This window comes from Myotis daubentonii, chromosome 14 (genome assembly GCF_963259705.1).
Source record: "Myotis daubentonii chromosome 14, mMyoDau2.1, whole genome shotgun sequence".
Taxonomy (NCBI): Eukaryota; Metazoa; Chordata; class Mammalia; order Chiroptera; family Vespertilionidae; genus Myotis; species Myotis daubentonii.
This window is the reverse complement of record NC_081853.1, coordinates 46,050,630-46,072,630: the sequence shown is the minus strand read 5'-3', so window position 1 is coordinate 46,072,630 and position 22,001 is coordinate 46,050,630.

The following is a 22,001-nucleotide window of genomic DNA, read 5'->3' as shown; positions in this document are numbered from 1 at the left end:
TCCAGGGCTCACCACGGAAATACCTAGCATCACTTTTTGCTGGGACTTTTCATCTGCCTTCTCTTGTGTCCCTCATTTCCCTACAAGTTTCACTCCCTCACTAATTCCTATGCCCAAGAATCCCTGCCTCTGGCTCTGCTTCTGCAGAACCCAAACAAGACACCTGCCTTAGCAAGGAGGCAACCAGAGGCAACTGTCTTCCCTTCTTTCTCACCCCAGCGCCGCCTGAATAGATTCCAATTTAATGTAGGCACACGCAGGCTCCTTATAGAATGTGGCCCTCTGGGCTGCCTGAATATGATCGATCCTCCTAAGTAAAAAAATTAAAAGCAATGAAAAACAAAAAAACAAAAACAAACCTTTTTTCATTGCCTACATTTCTGATTTCAGTTGGAGTTTTTCATTAAAATACTTAGTCAGTACGGCATGCGATTCTTAGAAGTTTTCTACTAATTAGGTAGCGACTCTTCTCTCCCCGACACACTCACACAGTTATCTAACTACTCTAGGAAATTACAATGTTAATGTTCATTCCAAGTGTTTCAGTTCTTTCTGCCAAAACCATGACTTTGAAACTCTTCAGTTTCCTCTTAGAGCTAATTATTATAGTTTCTGTAAGTGTATTAGAATTCCCTTTCCTTTCAAAAAGAAAATCTATCCATATAAATGTTCCAAAAAAAGAGGACGCCTTTTAGTTTATTTTTTTAGGGCTTTTATTCTGAGTGGTTTAATTTAACCCCAGCTGGAGCACAAGAATGGAGACTCATGATAGAAATGTGTGAGAAGGGCCAATGGCTTTCCCCAGCGTGTTTGTCCCGCTGTGCCATTCTGTCCCTGGTCAGAAAGGAATGTCTTAGTTGGGCTCCTTCTGCAGAAGCGCACCCTGGGATGAGAATTCACATGCCTGTGATTTGTTAAGGAAATCCCAGGAGGAAGGCGGTGGGAGGGGAAGGGAAAGAAGGGGGGAAAGCACTGCAGGTGGCAGTCATGGTGAAGACCCGGGGTGGGCATCTTCAGTCTCAAAGCTCAGGGGACCTCGGGCTGTGAATGACACCTCAGAGGTGTCCCTCTAGGGGAAGAGAGAGCTGGACTTTCGGTCTCCTCACCCATAGTCATTGGTCAGAGGTCTCATAGCTGGGGGTGAGGACTGGGATTTGTGCTTTGTTTCTGTGTGGGCAAAACAGTCACATTTGCAGACCTTTCAAAGCCAAAACAGAAGCTGCTAGACTAGAGGGACAACCGGAAACAGTCAGAGGGACCCAGGGGATCTGGCTGGAAGCACAGGAGGAGTCCACTAGGGGGATCAGCAGGAGGAAAATGTGCAGAGAGAGATATTTGGTCCCAGCAGGTCTGAATTTGAGGCATTCAGGCCAAAGCGTGTGGTCCATGCTGCAGATCAGCAGCTGTACTGGCTGCTGCCAGGGGTCCCAGCCCACCCTGTCCACCTTATGGTGGTGGCGGCCAAACTCTTACTTTTGGGCCTTCCTGGGGGCCTATTGTCAGAGAGCCCTCGGTTAATCAGGTTTCTGTATGGTCCATTGGAGTTGAACAAACCAAACCTTGTTCGGCATGAATACTCATAACTGTGGATGTGATTGTCTGTGTACGTGGTGGAAGATTCCTGAAGCTCTATGTAAACTGAAGGGGATCAGATCATGCCACCCCGAAATATGCCACTTTGAAATATTGATGATTTTAAACTGAAGACACTTGAGCAATAGCAGACGAAGGAAGGGGGCTCTGACCTCTCTCTTTTTACCTAAATTCAGGTCATGAAATTTCCCAGGAGAAGGGTGCCCTCCCTGCACCAGGGGTGGGGATGGAGCTGGACCCTCACTTCGGAAAACTGTGGGGTAGGGAGGAACCTCATGGCTCTGTGAGGAACCCACCCTGTGCTTATGAGCACTTAGAGGTCTGACACAGTGCCTGGGGGGCCAGAAGGTGAAGGCCAGAGAAGCAGCCATGGCAACAAGAGCTGGGTCTCCATGGCCAGGGAAGTGATGATGTTTCTCTTCCTCCCGCCTTCTCCTCTGTTCCTCAATCTGAGAGCCTTGGAAGCGGTGGAGCTTAGGAGGGGTGGAAAGTGAGGTGTGTAAAGCACCCCTCCACCCAGCACCCGCACACCCCGTGCATGGAACACACTCTTTGGCCCGAATGCTTCAAATTCAGACCTGCTGGGAGCAGATACCTCTCTGCACATTTTCCTCCTGCTGATCCCAGTAGTGGACTCTTCCCGTGCTCAGGGTCCACGGGTGTTGGGTGGAGGGGTGCTTTACACACATCAGCCACAGTCTGATGGGGGCGCGTGGCAGTGGAGAGCTTTGAAGTGCCCATAAGATGGAAATTTAAAACCGGTCTTGCCCGGCTGGCATGGCTCAGTGGTTGAGTGTCAACCTATGAACCAGGAGGTCACAGTTCAGTTCCTGGTCAGGGCACATGCCCGGGTTGCAGGCTTGATCCCCAATGTGGGGCATGTAAGAGGCAGCTGATCAATGGTTCTCTCTCATCAGTAATGTTTCTGTCTCTCCTGCTCTCTTTCTTTCTAAAAAATATATATATATATTTTTAAAAAACCGGTCCTGACCAATTTTAATAATGAAAATGGTCTAATTAGTTTTGGAATCTTTCCACGATGTTAAAAGACAGAAAAGTAGGGATCACAGCAGAGATGGGCAACAGAAAAGTGGGGGTCAGAGCAGCGATGGGAAACACGGACCATTTTGGGGTCTGTATTCTGATGAGAAAACACTCTATAAATCAATTCCACCTGGAAAAGTGGAATCCAGGAAGTGCAGAATGCCCTGGTGATGTGACAGCTGGGGCTCCGGGACTGGCTGTGCATGGAGAGGATGGCACTGGCTGTTCCTGCCTGCTGCCACTGCCAGGTGACAGGGCGAGGGGGGGGAAGTCATGCTGGAGACCCCCCAAGAGTTCTCCTCCTGAAGACCCCCAGCCAAGCCTGGAGTGGTGATCAGGGAACAGGGAAGGGAGGAGATGGGTCTGGATTTGGATTTGTAAGTATGTGAATAACAACTGAATGAATGTGGGTGACTTTTAAATGTGGTGCAAATGGTTTGTTATAACCAACAAAAGTTTAAATCTATAAACTTCATTAGCTTTCATCTCTCTTTCATATGGGAATACTTCCTGCTTATATTTAACACCACCGTGAGAATATGTACATAAATACATTCTCATGAAAATGCTGTTAGTATGATGGATTCTGTGGTTTCTTTCAGTTCTCCCTGCATTCTTAGGAATAAAGGTTCCTCAGTGCAAACTCAGCCGACACTTGTGCTGATGATGTATGAGGCAGGGTGGGACCCAGTTCACATTTCCTCGCTTGCATTTGCCCCGCAGGGCTCAGCGAGGTAAGAACTCGCATATGCCCGGGAAATGCGCAGCCCTGGCATGTGGGCTGCTGCTTGGAGTGAATCTGATGAAGAAGGCAGGCCCCGTTTATTTCCACAGTCAATCCCAGCTGACAATCCTTGCTCTAAGCACTATTTTCTTCAGCCCTTTCCCCCCATGTCAGACACAGTGCATTGCTTTTCTTGCCGCAGAAGCTGTCAGAAGTATTTTTCCATCTTGCTAATCTATGATTTTCAAAATGATGGGTAATAATATGCACATTGATCTTGCAAATCAGAGTTTGCAATAACCAGCCCTTTCCCATATACTAAAATTGCTGAAGTCAAAATGGACTATTACAAGCTGGCAGAGTTTGAAAGAAAGAGGCAGTATTTTAAAACCATAGTTGAATTAAATATTGACGTCGGAAGCAAGGTTAACGGAATTCTGTTATCTTTTCTCTTTCTGGCTGGCATTGTTAGAGTGATTTTTTTAAAGGAGAGGTTTATCATCAGATAACTTCTATCTTGTAGCTGTGTGCCCTTAAAATAATATGTAACCTCTTTGTACTTTAGTTGTATCATATTCAATAGAATAATAATAGTATCTGCCTCTTAGAGTTGTCCTGAAGATTAAATGGCCTTTTAAAATCTGTATCTAGGTATAAGTATAGGTATAGATAAAGATACAGACACAGATATATATAATCTTAGATCTGTTTCTAACACATAAAACTCTTCGTATTACCATTACTGCTATTGTCGTTATTATCAATTTCAAGATAGTAGGAGGAAGAATGGTGTGGTAGAAAGAGAACACATAGGTTTTAGCGAAAGTGGATTCTCAAGGCAGGTTTCTGCCACTTACTGTGAGACCTTGAGTAAAGTAAATGACTTCTTTGAGCCTCAGGAGCCGCATCACCAAATGGGAAAAATCGTACCCCTGGTACACGAAATGCAATAAGGGTGGGGAGAACGGAATGAGATAATGTCTATAAAGTGCTTGGTGACTAGCAATTCTCAGAATTTAACAGCTCCTTCCTCCATTTTTAGAGGGCCAGTAAAAGACAATGAGTTTTGCATCTTTATATCAAATTCTTTGTCCTGATGTAGTTCCCTCTTCACCTCCCTCGTTTTGAGGAGATAAAATATATGATTTCCCTGGACCCAGTCCTACCTAATCCTTCCGTGGAAGGATGAACATACTACTGGCCTTCAAGCAATGGGCTTGGAAATGACTCATCTATGTTTTTCAGGACCACTTGAGTCCAGCTATTTAATTTAGTGACTATTATGTGCCCAGGTGAACATGTAGAGTGATTTGTTTTTCCTCTCAGAACCTTCACTGGTATAGCATTGTCCAGGCCACTGCCTCATCTGACCCTGCATGGTTTGGGCTCGGGGACCTCCCTGACTTTAGGAGACACTTGGGATGATACCTGGAGAGTAAGAGGCTCAACCACAGAGTGGACATCTGTGCTAGAGGAGTCCTGGGCAGGAGAAGGGGCGTCAAAGGGCTTCAGTGGTCGCCTGCCCTGGCCACACGGTGGAATCGCCTTGGGAGCCTTGAAAAAGGCCCCTGCCCCGGCTGTACTTACATCAGAATTTCAAAACAATAGCCGGGTTGTCTTGATGTGCAGTTAGGATTGAAAACACCTCCCTAGGCAACTCCACTCAGACCTTCTCCTGACAGCAAAAGGCTTCGTAACAGAAGGCCCTTTAACAGAACTCTTTAACATGGGAAAACTTTCCTTGGTTTTTGTGCTACCAGCCTATTTTTTAAATTTCTAATAAGTTTTAATGAGGTACTAGTTTACATAGAATAAAATGCACATATTTTAAACGGGCAATTAATGAATGTTAACAAATGTACATACAAGAAACACTCTGATCATCTTTCTGTCTCTTAAAGGCAGGAGCTGAAATTTCCATGTGAAAATGTGTTTCCTGTACCAAAAGAGAAGTAACATTCTTATCATCAAGGTTGAGAACTTGAGACCTAGGTCCATGTTAAAAATATTTTTATCTTCCCCTAGCCTCCCCGCACTGTTTAGTTACTTTTCCACGATTGCCTCTCGTTGTTCAACCTACTGTAAAAGCCTGTAGGTTCTGCCATTTGAGGAGTCTTCCGTTATGGGGGCTCTGTGTCATGTGAAACATACATCAGTGTGTGTACTTTTCTCCTGTTAATCTGTCTTACATCAGGTTAATTGTCAGGTCCAGCCAATTTTGCCTCTAAGAAGGTAGAGGTGAAAATGTGCCTCCTTTACAACTGACATAACAACCACCGCAGTCAAAACATAGAACATCATACCAGAGAGTGTTCTTGTGATCCTTTGCAGTCACCCTTTCCTGCCCCACCATCCCTCCATCCCAGGAAACCAGTGATCTGCTTCCTGTTGTCATAAATTAATTTGGGGATCATACTCCACCTACTATTTTGTGTCTGGCTTCTTCTGTTCATCATAATGTGTTTGATATTCATCCATGCTGTTGTGTGTATCAGTAGTTTGTCCTTGTTGTTGCTAAGAAGTAATCTATTCTATGATTATATTACCACTTGTTTATCCACTCACCTCCTGGTGGACATTTACCAACCTGATTTTGGTACTACCTTTTTATTGTACGTATTTCTCTCCCCATTCTTCCTCTCATTTTTCATTTTACAGTGAGGACAGGAAAGGGGATATCTCTCCAGTGCCCAAATTTCACTATGAATTTCTGGGTTGGGTTCAAGCAACATGCTCAATGCTAATTGGGTACACAGTTAAATTTCTTTCCCTGATGATATAAAATGGAATTACCCAGCCATACCATCTGTTTTCCTGAGCTCTCAGAGCCATTGGCTAATGTGAACTCATAGACATTGCTCACTCTAGGCGATTTCATTGATTCTAGGTTGTTATTTATTCCATTATAGTCAAGCTTAGTGATTCACTAAGAGCTTAAGTGACTCATTTCATAATCTTTCTTTGGCTACCTACACTTAACTTTTGTGTTTTATGATATCACAACAGAATGGACAAGTTCAGCTATATAGCTGATTCATTAAAGCCCTTAAAATATCTCTACGCTGCCAATTATTCCACAGAATTAGTTTTGTAAAGCAAGCTGGTGACAAACACACACACAAATGTATATTATATATGTATATATGGAAAATGTATTAATTATATATACATACACACATATGTATCTTTTTCACTTTACATAAGAAAATATAGACTTTGCTATGTCAATAAAACCTCTTTTAAACATTTCTTATTAGCTACATATTAACCTTTTGAATGGATATATCAGTATTAACTTAAATATTTCCCTATAATTAAACTCTGAGGTTGTTTCTATTTTTCCCCTAATATAAAACTACTGCAAAGAACATATGTGAACACATACTTTCTGTATTGTTTTGTCTCCTTAATTAACTACTGGTTTTTATTTTTTTACATGTTGTATTTTTAAAAAATATGTTTTTATTGATTTCAGAAAGGGAGAGAGGGAGAGAGATAGAAACATCAATGAGAGAAAATCATTGATTGACTGCCTCTGCATGCCCTCCACTGGGGATCGAGCTTGAAACCTGCTCATGTGCCCTGACCAGGAATCGAACCGTGACCTCATGGTTCAGAGGTTGATGTTCAACCACTGAGCCACAGTGGCAGGACTTTTATTCTTTTCAAAAAAGCACTTAACACCGTAACCTTGAATTTTCTTCCTTTCCCTTTACATTGAATAGATGTCTGTGTTAGGTCATTGATACAAATATTCATTTCTAGGAAGTTTTCTGGTACCTAGGAACTCTGGAGAAAATCCATTGGCCTTTCAGTACTATTGGACTTAATGTTACAAAGACGGTTACTTTTCAACTTTTTTAGCAAGCATTCTGCCATTAAGGAAAAGCTCATCATTGCTTAGGGCAGTGTCCCATAGTACCCATAGAAGCCACTAGAAATATTTGCTTTTTTTTGGTATGCAGTTATTTATGCATTATGGGATGTAAGGAGATTAACCAGGTTTTCCAGGCCTCAAAGGGGCCGGTTGGAGACAAAGAGTATGGGAAACTCCCGCAGGAAAGTGTTGGCGAAGGCAATAGCCTAATTCTGTATATGGACTGCCATTAGTCTTAGGTTCATCTTTAAGAAATATATGAATGAAACAGACCCCCTTGCCCCCAAATAGAAAAGAATGGGAGACCTGAAAAACAATATAAGTCTCTTTCCCAGTCCCTGATTAAGCCTGAGTGATATATGAGTGAGTCAGACCCCAGCAATACAATGAAGGCTTTGAAAACTCAGCTGATATTGAAACCAGCATCCACAGAAGATGAGGATGAACATGCAGACTGAACCTAATTGAATTGATTGCCTGTTATAACAACAGTAATACCCTCCCCCCAACAATCTCCTAAAAATATTAGTAAGGCCGATAGTCTCACAACATAATATTCAAAATCTCCAGAGTCAAGCCAGTCCAAAATTATTCAACAAAAAGAGCCAGAAAGATTTACCAAATTTTAAAGATAAATAAAATGAATGTCAAATATGAAATCCAGAAGTTAGAATTATCAGTCATACTTTAAGGCTTATTATAGCCATGCTTAATGAGGTAAAGACAACACTTCCACAATGAATGGAAAGTAAAAGATCTCTGCACAAATAGGAACCTAGAAAAGGACCATATATAAAGTTGAGAAAATATTTTAAATAAAAAAATGGCTTGATGAGATTAATAAGATTGGAGATCACATGAAAGAGACAGTGAACTTAAAGATATATTAATACAGCCCTGGCTGGTGTGGCTCAGTTGGTTGAGTGTCGTACCCTGCACCAAAAGATTGCTGATTTGTTTCCTGGTCAGGGCACATGCCCAGGTTCTGGGTTCAGTACCCAGTTGGGGTGCATGTGGGAGGCAACCAATCGATGTTTCTCTCTTCCCCCTCTCTAAAATTAATATGCCATATTTTAAAAAAAGATATATCAATACAAAGTATCAAATTTAGATAACAGAGATAAAAATTTTTAAAAAATGATACAGTGGAGTACTACCCAGCAATAAAAAGGAACACACAATTGATACAAGCAATAAGGTGGATGAATCTTTTTTTTAAATATATTTTTATTTATTTCAGAGAGGAAGGGAGAGGAAGAGAGAGATAGAAACATAAATGATGAGAGAGAATCATTGATTGGCTGCCTCTCCTGCACCTTGGACCGAGCCCACAAACCCAGGCATGTGCCCTTGACTGGAATCGAACCTGGGACCCTTCGGTCCGCAGCCTGACGCTCTATCCACTGAGCCAAATCAGCTAGGTGGATGAATCTTAAATGTACAGTAAGTCCTCAGTTAACATTGTGTCATCACTGGGATCTTGGAACTGTGGCATAATAACTTACTATGGAAACAATTTTACCGCAGGCTAACTGCTGTAAACAAAAGTTAAGTTCCCATGTCATCCCATTAGTATTGTGACAAAATGGCTTGAACAATACAACGTTCTTCAAGGACCTGCTGTATTAAGCTTAATGTAAGAAGCCTAATAAAGGCCATATACAATCTCATTTAGTTACTGTTCTAGAATAGATCAAACTACAGCTTCAGAGAACAAATCAGTAGTTGCCAGGGTTTCAGTGAGGGGAGGGATCGAGTAGAAAGGGGAGTAGGTACAGGTGTGATGAAGCTGTTCTGTACCTTGACTGTGGTGATGGTTATGCAACTCTCAGTATTTATCAAAACTTACAGAAGTACTTATTGTCTGAAAAAGGGAGTTTTACTGTAGGCAAATGTTCCAAGTAAAATTTTAAATGACAACCTACCTAATTGTTTTTCTGCCCTGCGCCATATCCCCAGCCATCCTTTCCACCCATGTTTTCTCACTCATTCTATCTAAGCAGGAAACTGGGGCAGGGAGAGAATTATGGACGCGTCATCGTGAGTCACTGCCCAGCAGGAAGTGCTGTGTGTCCTCTCGCCCACAGGGTGCTCCGTTACAGGGATGTGCAGTGGGATGTCTGTCTGGTGCACATTTACTGATTTTGCCGTCCTTTGTCTTTTTCAGGAGGTGGAAAAGAGGATTCGAGTTTGCATGGTGGGGAGAGAAGGCAGCCACAGCACCTCTCCTTTCGATGTGACAAGAAGCTATGAGTTTACCAGGAGTGTGGCTGGACTGTTTTTCTGCTATTCATCAACAAGGAATGTTGGCCAGGTAAGACTACCCTAGGAGCAAGAGGCTCTTGGGCATTGGCAATATGAAAGGGACTTTGAACACGTAAGAAAAAAAAGAAAAGATACAGTGGTTTCTAGCTTTGTAACTGCAATGTTAGAGAGTGACAAAAATGGATAATCCGAATGAAGGTCACAGATAAAGGAAAACCACGGGATTTAGCTTTATATTTGTCTAGGTTTCTAGAAAACATCCAAGTGGAGAGGTTCTGCAGGTAATATCCAGATTTTGGATTTAAAAAAATATATTTTTTTATTGATTTCAGAGAGGAAGGGAGAGGGAGAGAGAGATAGAAACATCACTGATGAGAGAGAATAACTGATCAGTTGCCTACTGCAAGACCCCCACTGGGGATCAAGCCAGCAATCTGGAATCAAGGCTTGTGGCCTTAACCAGAATTGAACCCAGGATCCTTCAGTCTGCAGGCCGATGCTCTATACACTGAGCCAAACCAGCTAAGGTTAGATTTTGGATTTGGAGGAGAAGGATTAGGCAAGAGAAGAGATGTAGGATGGCTTCACTTTCAGCACTGAACCCTTCTGAGAGGCTTCAGGTAGGAATGACCTATGCTCATCACAGCCACACTGACCTAATGTCTTCCCACTTCCTCCTCCTCCACCATGGTCCCTCTTAGTGCCAGACAAGAAAACCTAAGAGGCTGGGAAAAGGGCTGGGACAAAGGAGTTTCATTGCAGCTGTCCTTCCTCCACAATTCTATCTCTTTTTTTTTTTTCTAAATTGATTATGTGATTCAAGTTTTAAAGTTGTTGGACTCTTTAAATGGCCAAACAATTGAGAAGTATACCTGGGATTTAATTTATAGGTATGACTGAGTGGCAGCAGGGAGATGTAAATGCCATTAGAAGAAGAGTTAATATGCCATGGTGAAGCAGGGGGTCCCTCGGGGGTGAGGACGACGGATCCCCAACACGCTAGGGCGTCTGCATGCACGACTCCGGAGACCAGGTTCAGTGACGCAGATCCATTTTATTGTGGAACTACAGGGGTATATATAGCATGAGGGGACCAATCAGAGGGAGACACATTGCTACAGGCGACCAATGGCTTAAAGGCTGGAGTACTGTGCACGTGGCTCTAGGAGTTCGTTCAGGCGGGCGTTGCTACTTCCTGGTGTGCCAAGGAAGCATGTCATGGTGGAGTATGCTCACACCATTGATCAGCCGCAGCGCTGAGACATACTTCCTGAGCTCTACGTACACCATGGCACACAAAGCCATGTGGGGAAGCACCAGGGGCAGTCAGGAGGCGAAGGAATGAGGTGAGAGCCTTCATTCCTATAGTGGGGGGAAGCTGTTAGTGAGGACCTCCTTTTGGGCAGGATGAAAAACACAGATGGAGTTCGTGTTTAGAGAGTTTGTAATACGATGCACAACTGCAAAATCACAGGGATGGAATGAATGTAAACAATTTTAGCCATTAGTTTGGCCCATGTTTTCAAGATGCCAAATCATGAATTCCAGGATATCAAACATGATTATTACAAAAGCCTAGGTCAGCAGCGCCCCACCCCCACAACAAATAACCTAAAGATACTTGAGAAATGGACACTTATTGTTGTATGCCACTGAGGGTTTTGGTTGTTACACAGCAATAGCAGACCAATACTGTCTCCTTGATAGTTGCAAAGAGTTGACCTTCTGCAATATAAGGAAAATAAATGCCCTGACTTCACTCTCTTCTCTCCCTTCAATATTCTCCCAGAAGCCAGAAGACAAAAGAGACCATTAATGTAGTCCATATAGCTTAGTCCCCTGGAGTATAGAATAGGGAGGTGGAGGTGGAGAGTGGATCTGGAGGGGAAATGGAGACTATCCAGCTTAGAGACTTAAAAGATAAGTAAGAATTCACTTGTGAGGGGATACAGTTTTAGACTAACAACAGGCATGTGCAAAGGTCCTGGGGTAGAAGCAGCATGAGGCCTTAGGGAAACAGAGAGGTGGATGTGGCAGGAAAATAGAGATCGAGGGGCGACTATTCAACAATGAAAGTGGAGAGATAGGCAAGGATCTTTCCTTGCACATCCTTATGGGCCATGCGGATTATTTTGCCCTGTATCTGAGAGGATTCTCAGCAAGGATAGTGGGTGATACAATGTTATTTATGTTTATAAAAAGACACTCAGGCTTGCTGGACCAAGAATGGATGGGAGGGGAGGGAAGGAACTATGAGGAGGCCAGCTAGGAGGCCATGACATTTCCATCTTTAAATTTTCAGGTGTGGCTGCTGAGCCAAGTCATGACATGTAGCATTAAGGTATTGCGGGTGCTGGGGAGGGCTGTTAGGCAGAAAGCCAGGATCGAACTAATAATCGCTTCAAAAGATGGGGCAAAAACTAGTCTGGCCCTCGCGGCCTGAACGAGGGAAAGGATCTTCTCCAGCGAGAGGCCGGTGTCAGGAGATAGTCTCACAGACAGTCACCCATTGAGGAAGCAGGAGGGCTCTGCTTCGGAGGAACCCACCTGTCCTCCGCAGGGGCCTGAGAACGATGACTCAGGGCCTCTGAACTCCTGCCACCAGGCTTCCTTCCTGCGCTTGTTTGAAGGATGCTTTTCATCTGCTCTTCCTAAGTGCTCCCCAGGAATAACCAGAGCAAAGGGAGGTTTCCGGGAGCCACAAGTTAAAAAAGTGCAGGACACATGCCTTCATCTCACCTCCATCTGCAGTGGCTGCTGCCCCTCATTCATTTCTCCTTGCTGGGGCTGTCCTCAGGAAAATCTGCAGTTCCCTGTGGGGCCTCCTTATTGTTCGTTTAGCAACCTCCCCCCACCCCCCACCCCCACCCCAACCTTCTGGTAATTGTCTGACAATAGGAGGGAGCGCAGGAACTGAGACCCCTGTGTGGACCATGACTCTTCAATCCGCATCTCCTTCCCCCGCCTCCTTTTGCACTTATGTCTCTCTGCCTTTCCTGTTTTTTTTCCCCTGCTCTATTTGCCTTCAACGTTATAACTCATGTCCCTTCAATTTCCTGAATGCAATAATTATTTCTGTCAGGCCTAAGAGACACTCAAATTAATGAAATTCCTGTAACAAAAAGAGGACATTTATTAAGTGGAAATTATGCTTAAAGACAACCAAGAGCATCACTCAGGCTAAGGGTTCAGAAGAATGAAGCAATTTTTTTGAGGAATGTTTAGTTTGGGGGATTTGTATTAAGCATACATATGTTCTGTATACATAGACTCCTTGCTTCCTACAGCAGGTGAAAGGGGTGGTAGCTTTTGGGGGTGAAGAGCCTGGAATCTCAGGGATCAGATTGGATCCTGCCTGTGCAATGGACTTACTGTGTGGCCTTCGGAAGGTTACTTAATTTCCCTGCCTCCATTTCCTCATCCACAGAATGGCAGTATTTAAAAAATCCTGCTCATGCCATTGTTATAATAAATGAATTAATTTATATAGTGTGCTAGTAAGCATGTTATAAATGTTGCAGTTATTAGCCTAAAATGACGTCAGTAACATAAATTTATACATATCAAAGAGTTAATCTCATTTTATAAAATTTAAGACTAATGAGGTTCCTTTCAAGAAAAAAAGGTCCAAATATATGTACAACTCTTAACTTGAGAAATCAGGGGGTCTTTTTGTTTTTGTTTTTTTTTAGATCATGCACTCAAAACTTGAAAGTTTTTAAGAGCAGGAAATGCATGTATAATTCTGTTCCAAATTAGGAACTGGGAGCTATAGAATCCAGTATTGCCTAATTGACTCTTGTTCCAAAGGACCACCATGATGTATGAAGAAAATGAGCAATGCCATTTGTGCACTGTATTGTGAGCCAAACTATCTCCAAATCACCCTGGGAGTTACCCTGGGTTACCTGGGCAACAAGCCACCTGAGACCAGAATTCCTCTCACTTAGTGGAAGAAGGTACATCTAAGAATGGCTTCCCATAGGACCTGGGCCTTCCAACGTCTCAGGAGACAAAGTTCCCTCAGAATCCGAGAAGCCAGCTTTCTCAGACAACTCATATATTTGGCACCCCAAATCCAGAGTACTTGGCAATAAGCGCACTTAATCTTCCTTCCCCCGACTCCAGCTGTGTGAAAATGGACAGCCAAGAGGAGGGAAGAGCTGTTTCCTCTGGAACAAAGCACACATTGTACTTAGCAGATGCCATGGCTGTATTTGTTTAGGCCATCCAGAAACTACTCACAAAGACCCCGTTACAATTGCAAGAAATGTACAGGGGATAATGTCCGTGAAAGATAAGAGGCCAGGAATCAGGAGGGAAAGACTTCAGACTACAGTGTGGGTCTGACACGTGGGTCAAGACAGGAGAAGGCAGGCAGATCTGGGAGGAAGAAGCTCAGACAGGTGCATTGTAGTGAGTACAAGTGGAATAAAGAGCTTAATATAGGCCTACAAAGAGGAACACCCCATGAGGTTTACATCAGGATGAAATGGGATTAGCTTTGTAGTTCTTATAATCTTCTTCACAGAAGAATGAAGTTTCATTATTATTGGGGATTTGGCTGCTTTTAGGACGCTATCTTCTTTTAACAGGAGCCTGGCCACATCTTTCAAACTCAACACAAGTTCAATTGTCTTTGATTTATGTGCTTGATGAATGATCTTTAGTTTGTCATATTTACAATATCTGAATGGTGGTGGCAGGTTGGTTTTTAAAGAGACATCTTGCTTTAGAAACTAGAAAGTCCTTTATAATTTGGCTCAAATAAACTCTGGGATAGACTACCAGTTTGAAATGGAGACGCTCGAATTAATGAGGCCACATGTGATGTTACTTCTTTAGAAGGCATGTGAAGAAAGTCCTTTGAATCCAGCAATTTCATTCATAGGCAGGAACCCCAGGGAATCTCTCACATAGGTGGACAAAAAGCACTGCTCTCAGGTCCCCGGTGCAGCCCTGAGATAGTTTTGGCCAGTCCAATGCAAAGGGCCAGCACAAAGTTTGTCCCTCGAGGCTTTCCACACTGGAAAGGTTGCCAGACCCTAGTAACTATATGATGCTCAGTCATTGGCTGAGAGCTGCTCGAGGAGAGCGTGGCCTCCCTGTAGATCCCAGAGATCCCAAAAGAGGAAGCTGTCAGCTAACTGCACTCCGCATGGCAGATTTGGCTTGAGGTGAGGTCTGAGAGGTGCCCCTTCCTGACTGCCCCAGTGGCCTGAAATGCCTTTCAGTGGACTGATGAAAGATGAGTACCGTATGAATGTCTGTGTTGCTGACCTACCTTTGTGAGTTTATCTTTCTTCAATCGAATCTATTCTTAGTCTTCATTATGTGACCTTGTAGAATTGGTCCTGAAATTAGATGTGTAAAAGGGGCGGAGGAGGGAGACCTACCACTTATCATGATGTAATTGACCCAAGTAGGAAGGCCACTGTTCCTCATTTCCCTGCTGTCCATAGGCCACTGTGGTGATTCTGGGCCTGTGTAGGAGAACATTGCAGTGCATGGTTGTGCATGCACCACCAGTGATCACCTGGGTCTCTTCGGCTTTAAAAATACTCTAATAGCTCATAGAAGGTGCTCCTCAATACATGCTAATTGAATTGAATAATAGGCTTGCGTTTTAAGCAGTCACACAGATGGCCACCTTCAGCGAAATGACATCTACTTAAGTACAATTTGCACAGAATGTATAAGAGCAATGAAGTAAGTGGGTTTTCATTGTATTTATAATGTTGCTCATATTCTGCAAAGATAGAGTAGAGATGACTCAAGAGTGTCATGATGGTTGTTATTACAAACAGTCTTTTCAAAGCAATTTGGGAAGAAAGGCATGAGCAGAGTGCTATGGAATCTCACTTCTATAAATTTTAAGATCACGTAGCATCAAGTACACCCCTCTATCTTTACCCAAAACAGATTCATGAACCCTGCACTAGATGCTGTTTGTTCTTCTAACTCTCTTCTGTATTTTAAGGGTTAGAAGTCTGTGAACTATATTCAGTTGACCATTGAACAACATGGATTTGAGCTAATGCCTGCTTCCTTCCTTAAACTTCTACAGGCCTTCTTACAGTTTTGTGATCACCAAATTATCTGTATTAAACCCTATTTTCTTTGAAATACCTCAACTGGTTTGTTTTTTTTCTGACTGATAGAAACTTTTATATGATATCTTCTCTTAGGAATTCTCCATCCTTATGTTGACCATTTCCAGAAATTCCATGGGAACACTCTAAGTCATAAGCAACCACTTAATTCTGGGGCCCTCTATCGTCATTAGGACATTTCTTCCTTATATCAAGCCCAAATCTGCCTACTTATCATTCTCCTTTGATGTAGTTCTATCACTTGTGACCATTAAAAGTTAATATAATTCTTCTTCCACATGACAGTTATTTGGATATTTGAGATTTTTATTTCTCTCTACCTGTTAACCACCTGTCCAATAGTTTCTTCTCCAGGAAGTATGGCCTTAGTTTCTCTGTGATTTCTTTACCGATGATATCTTCAAGTTGCTAAGAGTGAATTTTCCAGTCATTCCTTTGACTCTGATTTATTTAGTTACAATAGTCCCTACACATTTTGGCCAGTACTTGATGCTTTGGGGTGGAAATCAGGTCAAGAATGAAGGGTCCATAAACAAATTAAATTAAAAAGATAGATCTGGGGTGGGGGAACTGCAATAAAGATGGCAGTTCTTACAAAGAGTTCTTATAAACTGACACTAAAAGTCTTCAGAATAAAACCCAAAACTTTGCATAAATAATTAATAAAGTATATAACCAAAATGACTGACAAATATGAAATAATATTCTCAAATTCAACTAGTACAACTAGTATTAGGGAGATAAAAGTAACACAGAGATATCCTTTCATACCCACCAGACTGAGAAAATGACTAAAGGAGTGATAGCAGCGATTAATAGTAAGAATATGGGTAAAAATTCCCACCAATGCTTTCATGACACAAAATGGAGTATTACATTCCCTTAACATGCATTCTGGCAATACCTATTAAAAAAATAATTCTCTGGCCCTAAAATTTCATTTCTGTGAATCTACCCCTAGAAATACAATACATATTTTGGGAGCATTCTTTGAGAAACTCTTAACCTTCTAAAGGAGAACAAATAGGTACTAAAGAAAAAATAAAAAGGTGAGGAGAATTGTGGGTGTGCCATCAGCTGAAAAGCAGTAATATAAGATGACAGAAATTGGATTTACAGAAATCAGTAGAACTTGGCATTTGAATTTGGACATCCATTAAAGTCTCCCCATGGCTGAATGGTATTATCCTGGTAATGAGGCTGCCTAATTAAACAAAGAAGGTAACACTAATGCTAAAGACCAGGGACTTAGGCTGTGAGAAGCACCTTCCCGTGGAACCTTGAGAGTACCAGGGAGGGGGACAGCACAGCTCAGTGATCAGGTGGCAGTTCTTCCACAGCAGTGACAGTTGCTGAGTGTTCTGACAGCCTTGGAGCAATACTCAGGCATCCACACTCCCCATGGACCTGTGCTGACTGCTGCTGATGCATCCAGACAGCAGCAACCATTTGTTTTCTGACAACCCTTTCAACTTGGATGTGATGAATTTTCCATTTTGTGGCTGGACATTAGAGAGCAGGGGAAATACATGTGAGGTCACTGTCAGGAGCAGCTCCTGGCATTAAGCAGGTAGCCAGGTGGACGTTGGTATGCAGCGGACCAGAGGGAGCTAAAGGATGCTCTTTCGAAAGAATGAAGTGGTGGCTGAGCAAATATGGGGGCAACGTCAGCAGCCCAGTGAGGCCTGGGGTGCATCTAAAGCAGCGGTTCTCAACCTGTGGGTCGCGACCCCTTTGGCGGTCAAACGACCCTTTCACAGGGGTCACCTAAAACCATCCTGCATGTCAGATACTTACATTACGATTCATAGCAGTAGCAACGTTACAGTTATGAAGTAGCAACGAAAATAATTTTATGGTTGGGTTACAACATGAGGAACTGTATTTAAAGGGCCAGAAGGTTGAGAACCACTGATAATGCCTTATGTCCTTATGGGCTCCCCAAGACAAGCTCTGGTTGGCCAGAATTTCTCAGTCTCTTCCTAGGAACTGAGACCTTCTAAAAATCTCAAGAGAAGAGGAGCTTATAAAAGCCCAAATGTCCAGGCTGTCACCTGTTCCAAGTAAATCACAATCTCTGGGGGTCCAGACATCAGAATATTTTTAAACTCTCCAGGTGATACCAGTGTGCATCCAACCGTGACAGCAAGTCTTGCCAAAGACAGTCCAGGCTACTGCATTTAAAACAATTAGGAAACCATTACATAATGTTTCACATAGACGTAATGTTTCACATAGGCATAAGGTTGGTATTTAAAATTATCTGTCTTAAAAGGAGAAAGAATTGTATTTAAACAATAGGTTGCAGCATGGCCAGTGTGGCTCAGTGGTTGAGCATCAAGTTCACACGCTCAGGTTGTGGGCTTGATCCTCAGTGGCGAGACATGCAGGAGGCAGCCGATTCATGATTCTCTCTCATCATTGATGTTTCTCTCTCTCTCTCTCTCTCTCTCCCTTTCCTTGCCTCTCTGAAATCAATAAATAAAAAAAAAAGCTCAGCCTTTGCAGTTTGTTTAAAATATATAAGCAACAGGTTGCAGACCCCCTAGATGTTCACTATAATTTCTTTTCTAAATTAAAAAAAAAAAAGCCAAGGGCACATCCCAAAACAATTAAATCAGAATCTCAAGGTGTAGGACTTGGGTGCATACCTTTTGAAAGCTCTGCAGGTGATTTTCTAGGTGAATATCAAGGCTTTGAACTACTGTGTTGATCAGAAGTTGCTCCTCTTTACCGAGCTTGTTGCTGCTGACGGAGTGGCTGGTCCTATGGGCCAGATGACCATCTTTGTGGGCTTTGGATCTGAAAAGCAAAAGCTTAGCTAGGATCTTACAGCTCTGGCTGTATGTGGCATTCAAGGCATGTAGAATACAATGGTTATAGACAGTTTAAGAAACCTCTTATAAGTAATAGCATAACTGTTCTTAGGAATGAACTGTGGCTTGCAGGGGAGGATCCCCCGCCTCCCCGGGCGCTGTGACCTTCTATTGAGAAGTGGAGCCAACTATTGCAATGGGGCCAGGAAGAGCCAGGGGAATAAACACTCCAATTTCTCCTTTCTCCTGCCCTCTGACCTCCTGCTGACCTTTACCCCTGTGTCCTCTTGGCTCACTCCAACCCAGAGACAAAGGAGCTCATTGATGCAGCCCCCGCAGGGCAGCTTCTGGATCTGGAGGTTGGGAAGTGGACACAGAGAGAGCAACACGAAGTATTTAGCTCACCTGTCTTCACCCATTTGATAGAGCACCAGGCTTTGTGATTATTTTGAGGGTGACAACCTCAAGAGTCTCATGTTTTGGGTTTTGTGCTCACTGAGAAGAGTAGGCTACATATCTTAGAGGTGAAAGGAGACAGGAGAGGTGTTTGGAGAAATAGCAAGGCCAACAGAGGTCACCAGGACCAGGAGCCTGTCTAACTCCCTGGAGGCTCTCAAGAAGGTGGCAGGACCATATCAGGGAAGGTACACAGTGTCTTTGAGAGGACTGGACCCCAGGCACAGGAGCTCCCTGCTTCTCCAAGGATTCTTAAACCCCAAACATGCCAGGGAAGTGATGTAACATTTTGATCTTCAGGGGTATGTGCCCCAGGACGATGGCCATAATCAATACAGAGCCATGAAAAGTAGTAAAACCTCTTAGATAGCGCTTGTTATAAGCCAGGCACTGTTCTTTGCATTTTAGATATTTTAAGTCATTTCATCCTCTCAGTGACCCCAGGAGGTACATACTGTTATTCGCTGTACAAATGATAAAACTGAGACACAGGGAGGGTAGTAGCTTACATAATGTCTCAAAGCTGGTAAGTGCCAGAGGCAGCATTTGATCTGGGGGGGGCGGGTGGTGGTGGGGGGTTTGGGGGGGTGTCTTACTCCATCCAGGCTTTTAACTCAAAGCTGTAGTACCATGTAGGAGCCCAGTACCTTTGTATAGCCCCGGGAGTGGGGAACCTCTAGGTTGACTGAAGTTCGTTTTCCTGCCAGGTCAACAGGATGAGGGCTCCAAGGCAGTGCTAGGATGGTCTGCTCAGCCAGAGGCTTAGAGTCCCCCCAAGCAGGAGACAAGAAGACCTTTGGTCTCCTGGAGGGAACTTGGCAGCGATATTGACCGCTGCTTCTCTGGTCTAGTTAAGCTGAAAACTAGGCTTTGCCGAGACAGAGTTCTTAGGGTCTGAATGGAAGCTCTTGGCTCAGCCGGGGCTGCCTGGAGGGTGGGCAGACATGTCAGACCATATTGATGAGAGGAGCTGGCTGGGATTTCAGACACAGATGTGACCTCAGCAAGGTAGAATAATGGGTGTGGTGAGAGAGGGGCGGATGGAGAGAACTCTCAGAGCCAATGGAATGAAGAGAAGGAAGACTTTTATTGGTTGCTTTCTGCCAAGGCCAGAGGAGAGAAGAGGGTTGATAAAGGTGCTGAGTTGTTTCAGATAGACAAGAGTGAGGTGGCCTCCTGTTCTAGGAGAGGTCAGGGGGAGGGTGTGGGTTTTGAGAGCCTGAGCTAGAGAAAAGAGACAGCACAGTAAGCTCAGTCAGAAGAAGCAGAAAGGAAGTGGGGAAGAGTTGCTGGGGTTTCTTAGACCAGGATTCCTCCTGGGGATGAGAGGAAGCTGACCTCACCTTCTCTGAAAGAAGCTTGCAGGCCTGACCCATTTGGCCCATGATCTGAAGTTGAGTTTAGCTATTTTGTAGCACGTGAACCTGAAGTCCAAGTTCATGAAGAATCGGCCAAATTCAGAAATACGCCTCAGCGTGGCCATAAATCTTAAACCTGGGCATATACCCCGAGGCCCCACTGTGATATTGAAGCTAAATTATACATTAAATTCTTTGCCTGGAATACTATGATTTTTCTGTGGCAGACAGGTGCTGATTAAAGGTCATTTGGCAGCCCCTGAAACACAGTCTCTCATACCTTGATGGCTGAGAGCTTGAACCCATTTCTTTGTCATTGTTCTGCATTTTGGCTTTAGGCTGAAGTTGGGGAAGTGGAATACAATGACTGTTTTTTTCCTATGGTACTTAGTAGTTTTTCTTTTTTCTTTCTTTTTTTTTAGCATTTTTTTCATTATAAAAGTGATAGATGGTTATTAAAAATGTGAAGGAAATATAGGAAAAAATGGAAGTGTGAAAGCATTCTCAGTCCAGTCCACCTACCAAGTTGCGGTATTGTTAAAGCTTCAGTATTTTCTTTCCTGTCTTATTTTCTACATTGGAGAGATTTTTCTAACTTAGTTTTAAGATCACACTGGATTTATGATTATGTAGCTTAAATTCTTATTTAACACTATGTCATACGCATTTTCCAGATAAGCATCTTTTTCTTAACTTTCAATTTGAAAACATTAAGCCAAAAGAATAGTATAATACTGATTTATCCTTCACCCAAATCCACCAATTGTTAATATTTTGCCACACTTTCAGTGCCTCTCTCTCTGTTACTTATACAATATTATTAATATTGCTTTCATTTATTTTTAATCATTTGAGATTGAGTCAAAGACTTGGTGAGCTTTTATTCCCAATTATTTCAGGAGTATCTCCTGGACACATGCTCTTCTGTTATCACAACACAATGACCAAATTTAGAGTATTTAATAGTGATCAATAGCATTATCTTTAAAAAGTTCTTATTTTGTTGTTGCTTCAACTAATGCCTTATATAGCAATATTTTTCCAAACTGGATTCTATCAAGGAGAGCACATTGGATTTAATAGGCATGTCTCCTTGGTCTCCTTTAATCTTAATGGGATCCCCAGTTATCTTTTTTTTTTTAACTTTTAAATTTATCTTCATTGTTGAAAGTATTACCAATGTCCCTTTTTTTTTCTCTCCATTGACCCTTTCTACTCTGCTCCCATTCCCTCTGCAGGTCTTCCCCGCACTATTGTCTGCCCATGGGCTATGCATATATGCATATACGTTCATTGGTTAATCTCTCAGTTATCTTTTGATTTGTATGAATTAACATTTGTGCAGAGTACAGTCCTGTGGTTTAGTAGAATGACTCTCAATTAATATTTGTCTGAATCTATGCATTAGAGCCCACAGAGTATACATAGTATAGTTTACCTAAAGACCTCAGCATAAACTTCCTAGTGGCTTCCAACTGTTTTCCATTATAAATAGTCATGTTGAACTTTTACTTAAAGCACTGCAGGCAGTGTTTCTTTAAGATGGGGTTTCTAGGTTGAAATGACAGGATCAAGAATGGGGACATTTGCAAAGTCCTTAATTCCTTGCTAAATTGTTTGTGAAAGGATTGTGCTGCCCTGGAATGGTACTTGGAGATGCCTGCTTGAGACTCACGTTTGACATAAGCTCTATATATTTCATGGCATGATTGCTCATAGAGCTGGGGAGAACTTGGACCAGCACAGTTAGATGAG